The 19,542-nt window shown below is 46.1% G+C and overlaps 1 protein-coding gene across 6 annotated transcripts in view; it reads left to right on the top strand.

Moving 5' to 3' along the window:
• Window positions 1-19,542, top strand: part of DIP2C (disco interacting protein 2 homolog C) — a 492,820-nt gene that overhangs the window by 247,020 nt on the left and 226,258 nt on the right. The window lies entirely within an intron of this gene.

The raw sequence follows: 19,542 nt of genomic DNA on the forward strand, positions 1-19,542 counted from the left end.
TAAACCTTCATTTAGTTCAACTTGTCCTTGGCTATTCACCTTAAAAAAAATCGAACAGATATCTTTGCACTGTTCATTTAATCACAAACAAGATGGCGTCCCTGTTTGTTTGCATTACCGACATTGAGAACCATTTCATGCTAAGAAAAAATAAGCAGTTTGTCTAGTTTTTTTTAATGCCTTTCCCCCCTTCTTTTTATTTCATATTTGTGGTGCATTCAATTAGGACAGGGTTGAAAGAGTATAGAAATTAAAAGGCTGTGAGGGAAGATGATTAGAAATTATTAACGCCATATAAGTATATCAGAATACAATGGTCAGAATGATGCGACATTACCAGATTTCAAGAGCTAAAATACACACAAAGTTGTCGATAACAAACACTGCCAGTAAGCGATATGTTGGCTAAACAGGTAAGTGCAACAAAAGCGACAATAGGGGAGCAAATCGTAGACGGGAGTATTGTGCCATTTTCGGAGCCCACCGAATCTTGTTCAATTCGATAAGAACACTTTGGAGATCGCTGGTCAGTCTCCTCATAATCCTAATATCATTGATCTTTTTAAATATTAGGGAGAAGGTTGAGAGTTTACATGTTGTTTACAGAAGCAGAGTTACTCTGTATTTTTTGTTGCTGAAAGGCACTATAAAGTGTGAGGGCGGGGAAGTGGAAAGGGGGACCAGAGAGATAGGAGAAGGATGTGGTTGGTGTAAGCGATAGCAGGAAAAGTTTTTTTTCTTAAAAGTTTATTCTCGCCTAGCAACATGCCATATACTGGAGGCAGATCTAAGGTCAAGTGTGAGCACACACCTATTTAACACACTCTTCACAAAGTATAGTGCTGGTTTCCAAATTGTAGGTATTTTTTTATATCTGCATATTTTGGCTCTGCATCCTTCATAATGTATCGGGAGAATAGCCTCAGTTAAAATGAATATACAGTACTCCCTAGACTATTATATTATTACCAGACTCTCCCGGTCTGGATACCGGGCTCCGAGTTAAAAAAAATATACAAAACAGAATATTTCCTTTTATTTGGCAGGGCAAAAGGCCTAGAACAGCTAGATCGGTGATGATGACCTCCAAGACGAGGAGGAATGGGTGTCCCTGATATTTTAAAATATTACCAAGCAGCCCAACTAAGGCAGGTGGTGGTGTGGAACGCGGACCCAACACCAACTTGCTGGTCGGCCATAGAATCCCAATATGCTAGAACGTCTTCTCTGCGAATGTCCCTATGGGAACCGGATAAGGAGGAGGCGCAAACTAAAATGTATGAGTTGGGGCCGATGAGATTTACCTGGGAGATCTGGAACAGGTTAAAGGGCAAATTCAATCTCTTGTCTCCCGTTTCACAACTCACCCCTCTTTTTATTTTTAATAATCCAAATTTCCCTCCAGGTTGTGATTTATATAAACAATTTGATCAATGTAAAGCTTAAAACATTAGAGTAGTTGCCGACCTATTGAAGAATGGGAAACTCTCTAGTTTCCAAGAGCTCTGAACTAGGTATGAGGCACCAGACCTTAGTATGTTTAAATATCATCAAATAAGGCACTTCCTACAAAAAATGTCCCCAAAATTAGAGTACACCTTCCTCACAAGTTTTGAATAGAAAACAATGCTGTATGGTGCTCTAAAAACAAAAGCAGTAGAGATGAGTGTCACTGTATGTAAGCAAAGTCTTGGATGGAGTACCCCTCCAATAACCAAATGATAAGGCTGGATGAAGCTGTCCCCATAAGATGTATGACTGGAATAATTGAATCCCACTTTTGCAAAAGAGGTAAGGATAACAAACACCTGCCAGTGTCCAGTACTATTAACACATCTGTGTATTGAGAGGAAAGATCAGCAATATATATATATCCATGTAGCCAAATCACAATGGTGAGTGAACAGTGGAATGGACTCGCATGAGATGAAAGTTCACTTGAAAGTTGAGAACCACTTCAAATCCACTGGTCCTGGGGTACAGTGTGCCTGTGTCTGAGAAGATCAATGAACAAAACTGGAGAAAAGGCGGAGCACTACGTCCAGTGGGAACGCACGTTTGTATTTTTTGCAAGAAAGCAATGGACATAGTGCTCCGCCTTTTCTCCTGTTTTTCTCAAGTATTGAAGCATTATGTAGGAGAGGTAGTTATCAAAAAGGCTTGATAACTAGAATATATGCCGGCTTGGAAGCATCGGTCACTTCACCTGACCATGACTATATGCTCAAATCGGCGGATTTAAATATTGAAATTGACAGGGACGATTGGGAGGATATATGGGAGTTTGTTGCAAAAACTTCCATATGCACAACTATTAAAGAAAATATATATACAGTGCAATTTTGTTTTACTGGTACCTCACCCCAAGTCAACTGAACCAAATCTACCCTCTGGTGTCTGATCTGTGCTGGAGGGGCTGCGGGCAAAGAGGCGATGTGGTCCACATTTGGTGGACTTGCCCGGCAATACGGAAATATTGGCTTACTATCCAAACTATTATTAAAAAAATAACGGACGTGTCCATTACTATGGATCCACTGATTTTTCTGTTAGCTACACCAGTTGAAGGAGTTGGTCGCCCAATAAGAAAATTGATCTCATTTATTTTGACGGCAGCTAGATGTGCTGTGGCGGCCCCATGGAAGAAGATAGCTCCCCTCTCTAGGCAAACTGTTGAGAAAAGGATAAACGAGGTGATGCTGATGGAGAAAGTGACAGCCTTTTTGAACCAGTCGACGGCCGAATTTTATAAAACATGGGATCCATAGCTGAGTCGGTGATTGGAATTGATACTACAGGCTCACAAGGGGGATCACTGCCCCTTCCCCACCCTTCCCCCCACCCTTCCCCCCGTTCCTCCCCCCTCTATCTCTCTTGCTCTTTACTCTTTCTTTGACCTCCCTGTAGGACAGTTATTAGACAACACTAGATGGTACCTGTTACCATTTAGAGGGAAATCAACACACCTATTGTAATGCTTAGAAATGAAACCAAGATGTTAACCAGGTGTTATTGAATATTATCCTTTGTTTCTTCTTATTTTCTATATTTTACTGGAAAAATACGGTGTTCTGTATTCAATCAATGTTCAGAGACGTTGTGTATCTTATGTTCACCCAATAAAAAATATTTAAATAAATAGCAGGCAATATAACATAACCTCTTCTCCCAGAGGGCCAGTAAAACTGCAGGATCCTCTAAAACAGGGGTGGCCAACTCCCGTTCTCAAGGGCCACCAATAGGCTAGGTTTCCAGGATATCCCTGCTTCAGCGTAGGTGGCCACCTGTGCTGAAGCAGGGCATATCCTTGAAACTTGACCTGTTGGTGGCCCTTGAGGATTGGATTTGGCCACCCCTGCTCTAAAACATTGCCTGCTAGACCCAAGTTGGTTTTTTCACCAACCGCCAAGTGCAACCCCCCTGTTTATGCGCGTGTTTGCCTCCTATTTTACCTGTGCGCATAGAGATGTCCTTGACATACTGTTGCGCTAATAACTGATTTCCTTATGAGCAGGGTAGCGGCTGTAACTATAAATAGATTTGCTTAGTAATCACGGTGCGTTACCAGGAGTAACAGCAGGGCCCCACTGCTGACGTGCACAGAGGATGCTGTTGGTTAACCCTGAGGATCCCAGAAGTACAAACCTCAGTCACACACTCTCCACGTTCCTTCACTCGCCGTCCATCGATCTGTTGATTAATCCCGGCTGTTAATGACCTGCGTGCGTTGCAGGTTCCGCCGGCACTGATGGGGTTAACCTGCAGTGCGTTTCTCTGTATGAGTGAGTGTAGTATTTACTAAAGTTTATCCTCTGCCGTTATATGCAGTTTAATTTAATATTACCTGTAAATGAGTGAACATTATTCTTGATATTGTTGTCTCTTGTTATTTTAAGAAGCAACATAACCTAAGGCTGCATGGCAGATTTGATGCACCCCACTGTGTAACTGCATACAGCGCAGTAACTCTTCTAAACATGCTGCCTACAAATACGTTCCACTTTTCAACTCCTGTTCACAATACCAGTGTTGCCATGCAGTGCTGTTTCGATGTTAGTAAAAACCGGTGTGGCGCAAAGTCACAAATGCACTTTTTGCGTTTTTATTCTTTTGTTTCTGCGTTCTACATTGGTCACCGCTCTGCTGTCAGATGATCACTGAGCACAAAGCTGAAACACTGCCCCAGCCTCTCTAGCCTTGCACCACCTCAATACTGTAAGTCATCCTTCCTGCTTTTGTTCTCAACCACTTTTGCTTGCATTAACTTTATAGATGTTACTGTCCATGACAATTGTGGTAAACCAATGGCCTAGAAACATTACTTCATATGCAGCTATGTTTTATTAATTATAGCAATCTGGGGACTGCACAGTATTGTCTTCATTTAAGAACATTTAGTTATCCTTTTTTTTTTTTTTTTTTTTACATTTTAACTTTTTAAATACATATATGGTGTCGTCCCGTATTTCGTTCTGTACTGGTTCTTGCCATTGCTTTATAAATATACACTGGAGATGGGGTAGCCAACTCCAATCCTCAAGACCTCCAAAAGGTCAGGTTTTCAAGATATTCCTGCTGAAAGACAGCCACTGTTTGGACTATCTGTGCTGAAGCAGGGATATCATGAAAACCTGACCCGTTGGTAGGACTGGAGTTGGCTACCCCTGAACTAGAGGATTTCAACATATACACCATATAATAAATCAGTGAAAGAGGTAAATGACAGATTCTACCTCAGCCCAAGCTGATGGTAATGACCTATACAGGTTCATCCTTCTCCCTCCTCTCAATTCCCTTCCTATTAGACTGAGCCTTCTCTTCACTGCCGGGCATCCACCTCCTTGCTGAACGTTCTGACCCAGCCTTTTCATTCGGTTCGTCCCTTTTCCTTGATGCAGCTGCTGCTGCTAGCAAAGCTACTGACACATGAGAGGATGCTGGCTCCTTTGTGCTTCTGAATGATCTGCCTGCGAAAAAGCCCAAATCGGCTCCTCACAGATTACTGGTTCAGTACCGCCCGGCATAGGCCAGGTAAATTATGCACATGGCTTGTCTGCTGTCAGGAGGCTGGTATGTTCGAGATTTGACACAAAATATCAAATATCTCCTACATGGCGTTGCCAGAGGAAATAATGCACACGTTGCCTTCTGAGGTTGGTTTTATTGGTGTGCAGTATGAATTGGAGGAGATTTGGAATACAGCAGGAGAGTTGGTGAGCCTTCCTGCTTTTCAAATGTATCATAAGCAGCTTGTTGGTGGATTCCCAAGACGCATCCCACCTCGCTGGCAGAATGAGACGAAGCTAATTTTACAGCCATAGCATATTGAATGAATTGATTAGCACTTTCCAGCATAATAATGTGCGGAATGTGTAACAGAGTATTCCAGTATTGAAGCGGCTTATACAACAAAGCTGCTACGTACAGCATTACAAATGAAGGCTGAAACATTGATATGATAAAATGCACTATGGAAAGTGATGATTAAATGGCATAACCTATATTTTGCTTGGGATGTCCCTCAGGTTCATTGCTTGAACGTAATCAGCAGCCTTATCTTTCACAATTTCTCTACTTAACACTTCGTTGAACAATACTGTAAAGCTAGCTCTTACCATCACTAAGAACATTTGGCATGTCTTGTTGGTTGCTCTTCAGGAATAATCTTGGGGAAACCATCAGATTACTCTAACATACGCTTAAATAAAATTGTGACCTCAATGTGAAGTTACATCGTCGTTACATGTAAAACACTATGGATTGTGATTTTTAGATTGGTTCATTCTGGTGTTTTTGTCCATTACAAACCTGGCTACGTTGGGAGGGAGTAAGAATAATCTATTGCCATATGAAGCAAGACGAAAGCTTCAGGGACCCTGGTCTGCAACATATCACAGTAACACAAGCTGAGCAGTCCGTATGCAAGGGAACAGAACACTTCATATTCCAAGACCTAATGTTTGGTTTGGCACACACAGGTCTCTGGGCTTATCACCGTTTCTATGAATGTTTGACATTGTTCACTTGAAATTACTGAAATACTTGACGCACAAGGCAAAAATGTTGGCCTGGTCTTGCTGATCTTTCAGAAACGATTGTTTGCAAATTCATATCAATTGAAGACTATGGAAGGCCAAACATACTAAAAAAAAAGTACGAGTGAATTTACTTGGAGAAGCCGTTTTCAAAGCCAGATGCATGATTTGCAAATCGATAGTACAATGTCACATGGGATTTTTTATTCCTTCTCATTGATAATTGGCTCGCAAATGCTTTTGCGTTTCTTTGTTCACCATTCCCCCACCATATTATTTCTTCCGTAGTAGGTACAGGAAAAACCACGAATGTCCGCCGCTTAATGAAGTTATTGATGTTTTCATATGTTGCTTAGTGTTCTCAGAGCCCAGTTATTTGTTGTTTTTTTTGTAAGGGTCCCTTTTCGTCTAATGCAATAGCTTTCGATTTGGTTAAAGAGTTAATCATTTTCTTGGGAGCAGTAACACTTCTAACATTTGTATTGGGCCAAATTAATGTAGTCAGTGAGGGAAAGGGGGGGGGGGGGGGAAGAATCCTGCTCAGCTCAAAATAGACTTTCTAGGGAGGTGCTATCAGGGTGAAACTTGGCGTATAGGAGGAGAGAGAAAGAACCCTATGTGATGCACTCAGCCCTACTAATAAAAAATAATAAACTTTTATTTATTGAAAAATGCAAACATAACAAATATATTTAAAACCTAACAAGTGTACTGTGCAGTTCTAATGTGCATTCACTCTGAATGACCAGATAGTGTCATAACTCGTGTGATGCACAGAAGATGCAAGGGGCTGTAGATTCTAACAAAGCTAGTGTATAAATTTTGTGGATGCACAATGTATATGACCCTGTGGGGGAAACAACTGATGTGCACTCTACACAGGTGTTGTAATACACAGGCACTGGGAGCATTAGTAATGCATAGGTGGTGCAGCTCTGTGTAACAAGGCTGCAATAAGGTGCATAACACTGCTGCATACACAGAGAGCCAAATGCAGACCCAGATCCCCCTGGTGACAAATCAATGGGAGCCCTGCTAGGAGGTGGGTGCAGGTGAGTATACCCCGTTATTAGCCTCATAAGAGTACTCCAGACTGATAGCCAGGACTCACGCTTTGTCAGCTCCTTCCAGAGGGAGGGGAGAGATGTTATCACACCCCTACTGTGTATGTATGCTGTAGAGCTAGCCAGTGCCAGCAGAGACTCTCATATGCCTAGCGTCTAGCTAGTGGGATCCACATCTGTGGCCCACATCAAGTTTAAAGCTAATCTACAGGACATGAACAAACTCCTATGAGTTTGACACTGCTACAGTACAGCCGGCGTCGCTATGACGTCATCCCGACGCGCGTTTCGTTCCTGCAAGGGAACTTCTTCCGGGGAGGGAGGGCGCCCTGCACAGACCTGCCTTTTAAACCCTGCTGTTGCCATGGAGCGCTGGTGACACACTTAGAGGGAGGCTCCTCCTTTGTCTAATGCTGTCAGCGCGGCCCCTGGTATCAGTTGTGCAAATAAGGTCTGTGACAAGGGTATCCTGCGGTTAAAAATACATGTGGGGGTTAAAAACCTTTAATAAAGCAGATACACGCAAAATGAGACTGGTTGCCTTATTGAGTGTTATGATGTAAATGTGCCCTCTTGTAATTGCAGTATTAATGAGGTCTAAGTGCTGATATTGTGATTGTTTTCAACTTTGATGCATACATATCCCCTCTAATAATTATAATGTTATTATTTTATTGAGAGAGCCTGGGCATTTAGATATATGTATATATTAGTGTCAGTGTACATAATGGTTCTGAGGTAAGTATTGGTGTTCCCATCCTGAGATGTATTAGAGGATGGGGAGGTTAGAGAAGGCACATGGTGAGGAGGGTCTCATAGGAATGCACTATAGTTGAAATCCTCATTCAAACCGTGAGGTGCCTGAGTGCCCAGAATGAAAATCCATCTGGCCTCTTTTCTCAGTAAAGCATTGTCAATATCGCCTCCACAGAGGCCAAGTGATACATGTTCAATGCATTGAAAACCCACTGACGTAGTGTCACCATGATGTGACAGATTGATGTGTCGTGCCAACGGCGTATCTACTTCATTTCTGATGGTGCTTACATGTTCAAGGATGCGGCGACGTAGTTGGCGTGAAGTTTTGCCCACATACATCAGACCGCATCTGCATGTCGCTAGATAGACCACTGCACTTGTTTTACAGTTGAAGTAGTCCTTGATTGTATATGTAGCTGAACCAGTGGCATTTTTGAATATAATTAGTGAGTTTAGACCGCAGGTTGAGGGCATCCCAGTGGGACAGTTTTTACGAGCTAAAAGAAATTGCTCTACAAGTGGTGACTTTGAGAAACAATGCCAAATTATGAGCCAGAAGTTTATGGATAGAGGCTATAGTAAGAGCTGCATTAATAGAGCTTATAAACGGGCCAAATATTCAGACCGCAACATGCTACTGTATGGCAAAAAACAAATGGTGAACGAACCAAGTACAGTAAGAATAATTGGTACGTACAGCAGACAGTGGAGAGAGATCAAAAGGGTCCTCAATAAACACTGGCACATCCTCTTGGAGGATGAGGTATATAAGTCAGTGCTTAATGATACTCCATCCATCACATACAGGAGACCCAAAAACCTGTCTGACACTTTGGTACACAGCCACTATAAGACACCAAACACAACAACTTGGCTCAGTAACACCACAAAGGGCACTTTCAAGTGCGGGACTTGCAAGGCATGTGGTTACATTAACTCACTAAAAATATTCAAAAATGCCACTGGTTCAGCTACATATACAATCAAGGACTACTTCAACTGTAAAACAAGTGCAGTGGTCTATCTAGCGACATGCAGATGCGGTCTGATGTATGTGGGCAAAACTTCACGCCAACTACGTCGCCGCATCCTTGAACATGTAAGCACCATCAGAAATGAAGTAGATACGCCGTTGGCACGACACATCAATCTGTCACATCATGGTGACACTACGTCAGTGGGTTTTCAATGCATTGAACATGTATCACTTGGCCTCTGTGGAGGCGATATTGACAATGCTTTACTGAGAAAAGAGGCCAGATGGATTTTCATTCTGGGCACTCAGGCACCTCACGGTTTGAATGAGGATTTCAACTATAGTGCATTCCTATGAGACCCTCCTCACCATGTGCCTTCTCTAACCTCCCCATCCTCTAATACATCTCAGGATGGGAACACCAATACTTACCTCAGAACCATTATGTACACTGACACTAATATATACATATATCTAAATGCCCAGGCTCTCTCAATAAAATAATAACATTATAATTATTAGAGGGGATATGTATGCATCAAAGTTGAAAACAATCACAATATCAGCACTTAGACCTCAATAATACTGCAATTACAAGAGGGCACATTTACATCATAACACTCAATAAGGCAACCAGTCTCATTTTGCGTGTATCTGCTTTATTAAAGGTTTTTAACCCCCACATGTATTTTTAACCGCAGGATACCCTTGTCACAGACCTTATTTGCACAACTGATACCAGGGGCCGCGCTGACAGCATTAGACAAAGGAGGAGCCTCCCTCTAAGTGTGTCACCAGCGCTCCATGGCAACAGCAGGGTTTAAAAGGCAGGTCTGTGCAGGGCGCCCTCCCTCCCCGGAAGAAGTTCCCTTGCAGGAACGAAACGCGCGTCGGGATGACGTCATAGCGACGCCGGCTGTACTGTAGCAGTGTCAAACTCATAGGAGTTTGTTCATGTCCTGTAGATTAGCTTTAAACTTGATGTGGGCCACAGATGTGGATCCCACTAGCTAGACGCTAGGCATATGAGAGTCTCTGCTGGCACTGGCTAGCTCTACAGCATACATACACAGTAGGGGTGTGATAACATCTCTCCCCTCCCTCTGGAAGGAGCTGACAAAGCGTGAGTCCTGGCTATCAGTCTGGAGTACTCTTATGAGGCTAATAACGGGGTATACTCACCTGCACCCACCTCCTAGCAGGGCTCCCATTGATTTGTCACCAGGGGGATCTGGGTCTGAATTTGGCTCTCTGTGTATGCAGCAGTGTTATGCACCTTATTGCAGCCTTGTTACACAGAGCTGCACCACCTATGCATTACTAATGCTCCCAGTGCCTGTGTATTACAACACCTGTGTAGAGTGCACATCAGTTGTTTCCCCCACAGGGTCATATACATTGTGCATCCACAAAATTTATACACTAGCTTTGTTAGAATCTACAGCCCCTTGCATCTTCTGTGCATCACACGAGTTATGACACTATCTGGTCATTCAGAGTGAATGCACATTAGAACTGCACAGTACACTTGTTAGGTTTTAAATATATTTGTTATGTTTGCATTTTTCAATAAATAAAAGTTTATTATTTTTTATTAGTAGGGCTGAGTGCATCACATAGGGTTCTTTCTCTCTCCTCCTATTGGGCCAAATTAAACTGAAGTAAATGTCCCTGCCACTTCGGTATCTGTTCTAAGTTCTCATGTAACACTTTTCCTGTTCGTTCCTAGAGCACAGAATGGGTTAAAAGAGTTTATGTTCCAAGTTTATACTAGGATATTATTGGCTCTGGTAGAAATTGTGGTCATGTGACGTGAAAACAAATGTTGAACTACATTAGCCTTTGAAGTTGAAAACTATCTAGTCCAATATTCTGTATAACTGTTAATACTGGCAGAAAGGCGTTGTGTTTGACCTTATGACACTGATGGGGTTTATGCTTGTGATGGATAATCTGGTCCTGCATACTGTACATGTGTCCTTTTTTTTTTGTGAACATACAGTATGTTCTGTAAGATTCTCTGTCGTGGCAGCAATCATTTGTTTATTCTATTCTTGACTTACTGTGAACATACAGAAAAAGAAAAAAGGGTTGGCATCATAATACAGTTTGGATTGGGAATTTCTCACAAGCAAAATAGAACCGAGATAAGAATTATCATTCATTAGTCATTGTGTCTTATTGTGACGTGATTAAAAAAAGAGGTGACTCATTGTAAGCATAAAGTAATTCCTGCAACCCTTAGACCAGGGGTGCTCAACTCCAGTCCTCAAGCCCACCCCCCACTCCCCAACAGGTCAGTTTTTCAGGATATCCCAGATTCAGCACAGATGGATTGAATCACCTGTGCTGAAGCAGGGACTGATTGAGCCACCTGTGCTGAAGCTGGGACACCCTGAAAACCTGACCTATTGGGGGCTTGAGAACTGGAGTTGAGGACCCTGTCTTAGATCACATTTTAACAGGCAAGAGACGACCAATTTGTGCATATCAATTGTATATGGTGCCATTTTATGCATTTTATTTCACATCCTTCTCCCTAATTGATACGGTCAATTATACTGTACCTAGACCTACAGGGAGCTCGCACCTAGTGCACCTAAATACACACGGGTGGTTTTTTATCTATAAGAGACGACCAAACCTGAATAAGCAGAAATGCATAGATGAGATTGGTATAAATATATAGTGACTCCGAAGAACCCCAGGTTTGTGCGTGTGTAGAAGCGCGCCAATATCTACCTGGGGGTATAGGTTAGTGTCAGTATTGGTAAAATATAAGTAAAACAAGCCAAATAAAATACGTAGCAATAAAAGCAAGAAAAATGAAATAAAAAGTAATTTAAATAAAAAAATCTTAATATATAAAATCGAATGGTTAGTGAGGTTAGTGCTATCTGCGGTGAATCTGATTGGTCCTCAGCCTCTGGCCAATCAGATTGCTGTGTGTGACGTCACCCAACTGCCACTCTCTTCCCCCTCGGCTCGCGACACACACACACACATCTCTCCCTCCCCTCATCTCTCCCTCCCCTCATCTCTCCCTCCCCTCATCTCTCCCTCCCCTCATCTCTCCCTCCCCTCATCTCTCCCCCCCCCCGGATCTCTCCCCCCCTTCCTCCCTCGCGGCGCCAGTAGAGGTCCGCCGCTCATCTCTCCCCTCCCGGCGATCATCTCTCCCCTCCTGGATCTCTCCCCCCCTTCCTCCCTCGCGGCGCCAGTAGAGGTCCGCCGCTCATCTCTCCCTCCCTCCCGGCGCTCATCTCTCCCCTCCCGGCGCTCATCTGTCCCCTTCCTCCGCTCACGTCTCCCTTCCTCCGCTCACGTCTCCCTCCCTCCGCTCACCTCTCCCTCGCGGCGCCTCATCTCCATCCCCGGCGGGGGAACAGGCAGCGGACCCCCTTCCTCCCTCGCGGCGCCTCATCTCCATCCCCGGCGGGGGAACAGGCAGCGGACCCCCTTCCTCCCTCGCGGCGCCTCATCTCCATCCCCGGCGGGGGAACAGGCAGCGGACCCCCTTCCTCCCTCGCGGCGCCTAAGATGGCGGCGCGCCCGGAAGGACACCCTTCTTCCCTCGCGGCGCCGAGTGAGAAGATGGCGGCGGCCGGAAGAAGAGGTAGGTGTTGCGTGTGTGTCGCTCTAGGTGACGTGTGTGTGACACTGTGTGTGTGTGTGACACTGTGTGTGTGTGTGACACTGTGTGTGTGTGTGTGTGTGTGTGTGAGACACTGCGTGTGTGTGTGTGTGTGTGTGTGTGTGTGTGTGTGTGTGTGTGTGTGTGTGTGTGTGTGACACTGTGTGTGTGTGTGTGACACTGTGTGTGTGTGTGTGACACTGTGTGTGTGTGACACTGTGTGTGTGTGACACTGTGTGTGTGTGTGACACTGTGTGTGTGTCTCGCCCCCCTGCCTTTCACGCCCCCTGCCTTTCACGCCCCCTGCCTTTCACGCCCCCCGCCTTTCACGCCCCCCGCCTTTCACGCCCCCCCGCCTTTCACGCCCCCCCCGCCTTTCACGCCCCCCCCGCCTTTCACGCCCCCCCCGCCTTTCACGCCCCCCCGCCTTTCACGCCCCCCCGCTTTTCACGCCCCCCCGCCTTTCATGCCCCCCCCGCCTTTCACGCCCCCCGCCTTTCACGCCACCCCCGCCTTTCACGCCCCCCCCCCGCCTTTCATGCCCCCCCGCCTTTCACGCCCCCCCCGCCTTTCACGCCCCCCCTGCCTTTCACGCCCCCCCTGCCTTTCACGCCCCCCCTGCCTTTCACGCCCCCTTCTGCCTTTCACGCCCCCCCCCTGCCTTTCATGCCCCCCCCCCTGCCTTTCATGCCCCCCCCCTGCCTTTCACGCCCCCCGCCTTTCACGCCCCCCCCCTGCCTTTCACGCCCCCCCCCCTGCCTTTCACGCCATCCCCCTGCCTTTCACGCCCCCCCCTGCCTTTCACGCCCCCCCTGCCTTTCACGCCCCCCCCGCCTTTCACGCCTTCCCCGCCTTTCATGCCCCCCCGTGCCTTTCACGCCCCCCCCCTGCCTTTCACGCCCCCCCCTGCCTTTCACGCCCCCCCTGCCTTTCACGCCCCCCCGCCTTTCACGCCCCCCCCTGCCTTTCACGCCCCCCCCGCTGCCTTTCACGCCCCCCCCTGCCTTTCACTCCCCCCCTGCCTTTCATGCCCCCCCTGCCTTTCACACCCCCCCTGCCTTTCACCCCCCCCCTGCCTTTCACCCCCCCCCCCTCTGCCTTTCACGCCCCCCCCGCCTTTCACGCCACCCCCTCACGGCCTCCGGCCAACGCCGGGTATATCAGCTAGTATATATAAATAAAAAATACCCACAACAGTGATTAGTAGTACATGTTGGTGCACTAAATGTGTGTTGGTAACTACTTTGTTCCCTTGTAGGTCAGGTCAGGTTAGTCCACAGTTAAAGTAGATGTCCCATGGGGTCCAAAAAACGGAGCACAGCAATGTCAGAGAAGGGGGCCACAAACCAGCAAAAACGATAACATTATTTATTAAGTAACAAGTTAGGGGTACAGGGCTACTCTGACGTGTTTCGACCGAATATGTTACGTTACGTTACGACCGAATATGTTATCATCATGTGACTTCCTGTAACAATCTTCTAGCTCCCATCACTCCAACATGATACCATACATTATGTACAGCAGGGCCTCGGGTATACGGCGCGTTCCGTTCCAGGGGCCCGCCGTAAAGTGAAAATCGCCGGAAAGCGGATCCGGCGATTTTCAGGGATTTAACATGCTCAGAACGGCGTTTTCGCGTTTTTGCCGTTCTGCGCATGCGCGGCCTATGGTCTGCGCGCGCAAACTACGGTCTGCGCATGCGCGCCGAGCGCACCCGCCCGTTCTGCACATGCGCGACCCGAAATCCAAGATGGCGGCCCCCTTCTCGGTGCCGCCATATAAGCGGAACTCAAGCTTATTATCAGAAATGGTTACATCGGCTTCAAATGTCACCCACTGGCCCTTCTTCAGACCTCCCAAAACAGCTACAGCTAGCTGTATGTCATATATTAGCCACAACCCTTTTCTTCGGATATCTCCCAGCATTTGTAATCTCCCATCTCTTGTAATCAATCAATCACTCAGTCTTTTCATAGTTAGGGGGAGATACAATTTTTACAATCGCCGTTTATCAAGATCCTTAGCCTGAAACATTGAGTCTCATTCACTAGGGTGTCGGCTTGCTTTACTTTTTTGGTAAGGCATTATCCTTTATTGTATCTTTTAGATTTGTTTGTTTACAATTGTATTCTTTTCACGTTGTATAAATATTGTATGATCATTTAAGTACTTTTGACTGTGATCTTACCACAATGTGTCATTTTAATTGAACATATTTCTCTATTTTGAAACATCCTTGCTGGTGTTTTGTTCTTTCTTTGACTGCATTGCTCATTTTGTTTGCTATTTACTTTCACAGATGCACACTGACATACATAGTGACATAGAGCCAACAACGGGTGGGGAGGAGTAGCAGGGTAGCCGTAATGCCCCCTGCCTAACAAAATGCGGGCTCCTAAACATTTTGTCGGGCTCCTACGTATTTTATATTTTCGACCACCTCTAATTTGTAAATACTTTCTATATACTGTACATATGAACACACATTTCTCAAGTTTCTGATTAAATGGTTGAGTACATTTTATAAGATTACCACGTGTAGGAATAGGCTACGGTTTAAAATGCCTATATTTATGGATAATATATATATGTATTTATGGATAATATATATATGTATTTATGGATAAGACGAGTATTCTAGCCTTAAACTTTCCTTGGAAAATCTGGGGCTATCCCCAGGTACATGCTGTGACATTTCAGTGACATTTCTGCAGAGACTAATGGCCCATCGGATTAACACAGCAGGGGTCCCTGCAGTCCCATTCAGTTTGAATGGGACTGTCAGGGACCCCCGCTGTTAATCCGATGGGCCATTGGTCTGTCTGCAGAAATGTTGCAGCATGTACCTGGGGGTTGTTGGTGATTGCCCCAGATTTGTTTTAGAATACTCGTCGGCACTACTGTGTGTATGTGTGTGTGTGTGTGTGTATCTATATATATATATATATATATATATATATATATATATATATATATACAGCTAAACCCCGTTATAACGCGCCTCGTTATACCGCGATTCGGTTATAACGCGGTTTTCCCGTGGCTCTCGTTTAAAAAAAAACAAAAAAAAAAAACAATTTTTTAAAAAAAAATTTTTTTACATTTTTTTTTGCACACTGCACACACTGCACACACTCACTGCACACACACTGCTCATTGCTCACACTGCCACACTGCACACACACTGCACACTGCACACACACTGCTCATTGCTCACACTGACACACTGCACACACACTGCACACTGCACACACACTGCACACTGCACACACACTGCTCATTGCTCACACTGCACACACTGACACACTGCACACACACTGCACACAGCTCACACTGACACACTGCAAACACTGCACTGCACACTGCACACTGACACACTGCACTCACACTGCACACACACTGCACACTGCACACACACACTGCACACACACTGCACATTGCTCACACTGACACACTGCACACACTGCACTGCACACTGCACACTGCACACTGCACACACACTGCACACACACTGCACACACTGACACACTGACACACTGCACACACACTGCACACACACTGCACGCACACTGCACACTGCACACACACTGCACACTGCTCATTGCTCACACTGCTCATTGGACACACTGCACACACACTGCACACTGCACACACACTGCTCATTGGACACACTGCACACACACTGCACACTGCACACACACTGCACACACACTGCTCATTGCTGACACTGCACACACTGACACACTGCACACACACTGCACACTGCACACACACTGCTCATTGCTCACACTGCACACACTGACACACTGCACACACACTGCACACTGCACACACACTGCTCATTGCTCACACTGCACACACTGCACACACTGCACACACACTGCACACTGCACACACACTGCTCATTGCTCACACTGCACACACTGCACACACTGACACACTGCACACACACTGCACACACACTGCACACTGCACACAATTATTATATAGAAATAAACAGACAACTGCACTTTAACAGATGTATTTTGCCTGTCTTGTGACTTTTGTTTCACAAAGTTAAGGGGGTGGGAAGTCATTGTGCTGTGGGGGTTGGGGGGGGTGGCGGGGCCCTGCGCTGCGGCTACGGCGGGCCCTGTACTGCGGCGGGGGGGGGGGGGGGGTTAGCGGTCTGTGTGTGTGAGTGCGAGTGCCTGTCTGTGTGTGTGTGTGAGTGCGTGAGTGCCTGCATGTGTGTGCGCGCGTGTGTGTGTGTGAGTGCCTGTGTGTGTGTGTGTGTGTGTGTATGTGTGTATGTATGAGTGCTCCAGCCCGAGTCCGTGGAGGGAGGGGGGGGGAGAGTAGCGGGTCCCTCCTGCAGCCAGTGGAGGGAGGGACCCATAGAAATGAACAGCACTTGTGTTACCAAAAGATGAAGATGATCATCTTGGCAATGAGGCTAGGCAGATTTCTGTACCAAAGATAGATTACATGTCAGCAAGATTGTCATTTGTTGTTAAATACCCCACACGTTGCACATAGTGTTAGCATATTAAAGCGAGGCCTTTTTACCATGCTTAAGTTCTACATACCTGGTCCCTCCTGCAGTCCGGGGAGGGGGGGGGAGAGTAGCAGCTCCCTCCTGCAGTCCGTGTAGGGAGGGGGGGGGGGGAGAGTAGCAGCTCCCTCCTGCAGTCCGTGGAGGGAGGGGGGGGGAGAGTAGCGGGTCCCTCCGCTCAAGCCACGCCCCCCCTCCCTGTCAAACCTCCCACCTCCCGCTCCGGCTCTTACACTTACTTACACACACACTCAGACACTTACACACACTCACAGACACTTACACACACGCGAGGGCCCTGTGCTGCGGCGGGGGGGGGGGGGGTTAGCGGTCTTCCGGAGACTGCTTACCTGTCTCCAAAAGCAGCACACTTATGCAGGCACCCCTCACGTTCGCCGTGCGCATGCGCATGCGCCGTGCGGCTCGTGAGGAGTGGATGTTGCCTGCCAGTTCCCGCGGTGACAGGGGGAAGCGGGGACAGGAGGGACATCCCCGCTCCCATCTCCTGCCCCGCGGCCTGTCCCGCGGTGACAGGGGGAAGCGGGGACAGGAGGGACATCCCCGCTCCCATCTCCTGCCCCGCGGCCTGTCCCGCGGTGACAGGGGGAAGCGGGGAGCGGAGGGACATGCCCGCTCCCATCTCCTGTCCCGCGGGATGAATATGCGCTAAAGCGCGGCGGCCATTTTTTTTTCTCGCGACCCCGTTAGTAACGCGGTGGTCTCGGGGTGGACCCCGAGACCCGCGTTATAACGGGGTTTAGCTGTAGTTATATATATATACTCATACTATACAGTGGTGTGCAGATGTATTCACCCCCTGCAGATTTTTCTTATTTGTTGGATCTGGAGCGTACTCCACAGCGCTTTCAAATTAGACTTTACACATAGAATCTACAAAATACTACTCCACAGTAATAAAGTTAGAACATATAGAATGTAATGGAGTAAGATTTACAGAGAAAAACAGATCAATCTTAGATGCACACACTGCATTGCAACCCTGACTCAGCTCAGGTGCAAATGATTTGTTTAAAAGGTCACAAAATGACTTAAATGGTTTCGGCCTCTGTGTAATCAAAGTGGTTTAACTTGTAGATAATTTTCCTCCAGTATATAAATACTTTCAAGCTGCAACTCTCCTAGTGATCCAGCGAAGCGAAGACCAAGGAGCTTTCGAAACAAGTCACAGATAAAATGATTGACACAGAGTAGGGTTAAAGAATTTCAGAGGCGCTGATTTCCCCCCTCAGCACAGTGAAGTCCGTCATTAAGAAGTGGAAGATGCATCATAACACCCAGACACTACTACCCAGATCAAGTCGCTCTCCCAAACTGTGCAGATGGGCAAGCAGGAAACTGGTGTGGGATGTCGCTGTGAAGCCAATAATGACCTTGAGCGATCTGCAAAGTTCTGGCTGAAATGGGAGTAAGTGTTCACACATCAAGGCAAGAAAGAAGCCAGCACTCAGAAGACTCATCTTAAATCACGTTTGGAGTTAGGAAAAAAGCCTATAGTTGATACCGCAGATATGTTGAAAAAGGTTTTGTGGTCAGAAAAGATAAAAATCTAACTTTTTGGTCTAAATTCCAAGCGTTATGACTGGTGCAAGCCCAATACTGCGAATCAGCCAGTCAACACCATCCTAACTATCAAGCATGTGGTGGCAACACATGCTATGGGGATGCTTCTCTTCAGGAGGGACTAGGAAGCTTGTAAACTGGGGAGGACATTCATATCTCAGCAGGACATTGTTTGTGACAAGCACAAAGCCAAAGCCACACTGGAGTGGTTGAACAATGTTCTTGAGTGGCCCCTGTCAAAGTCCTGACTTGAATCCAATCGACCATTTTATGATGAGACTTGAAGATTGCAGTCCATCGACGATCCCCAGCAAACGTACTGTATCAGAACTGGATCAATTTCCCCATGAAGAATGGGCAAAAATGTGCAAAGCTAGTAGAGACCTATCCAAAAAGACTAACAGCAGTAATTGCTGCAAAATGTGTTTCTACCAAGTACTAACTTAAGGGGCTGAATACTTATGCAGCCAGTGAATTACATTTTGTACATTTCTTTTGCTGGCATGTAACCTCCTCCTCATATAACAGTTTAAATACTGCAGCTTTATAGCGTTGATAAAATAAATAATAAGAAAAAAATTATATATATAGCAGAAAATAACCGTGTTAGTCCAGTTGCGATAGTGCAGAATAAATGAGTTCTTCAGTATTAGGTGATACCTTTTTTATTGGACTAACAAAAATTGTTTGTAATTATCCTGCTTGCCTCTATTCTTATCCACACTTTCTCTCTCTCTCCCATAACACCCCCCCAGCATCCCTCCCCCTCCCCACCTTTCCTTGTCACCATCCCCTGGCTTCAAACACTTTTAACACCCTACCTTATCTACAGTACATATCTGGGTTTTTTCCCCCTCTCTACACTGTTTTAGCCATAGATTCCTGTGTATATCAGTATTGCTCGACCTGAAGAAGAGAGGAGAACTCTCGATAGCTTGTCATATATATATATATAG

This window comes from Ascaphus truei, chromosome 2 (assembly GCF_040206685.1).
Source record: "Ascaphus truei isolate aAscTru1 chromosome 2, aAscTru1.hap1, whole genome shotgun sequence".
Lineage (NCBI taxonomy): Eukaryota > Metazoa > Chordata > Amphibia > Anura > Ascaphidae > Ascaphus > Ascaphus truei.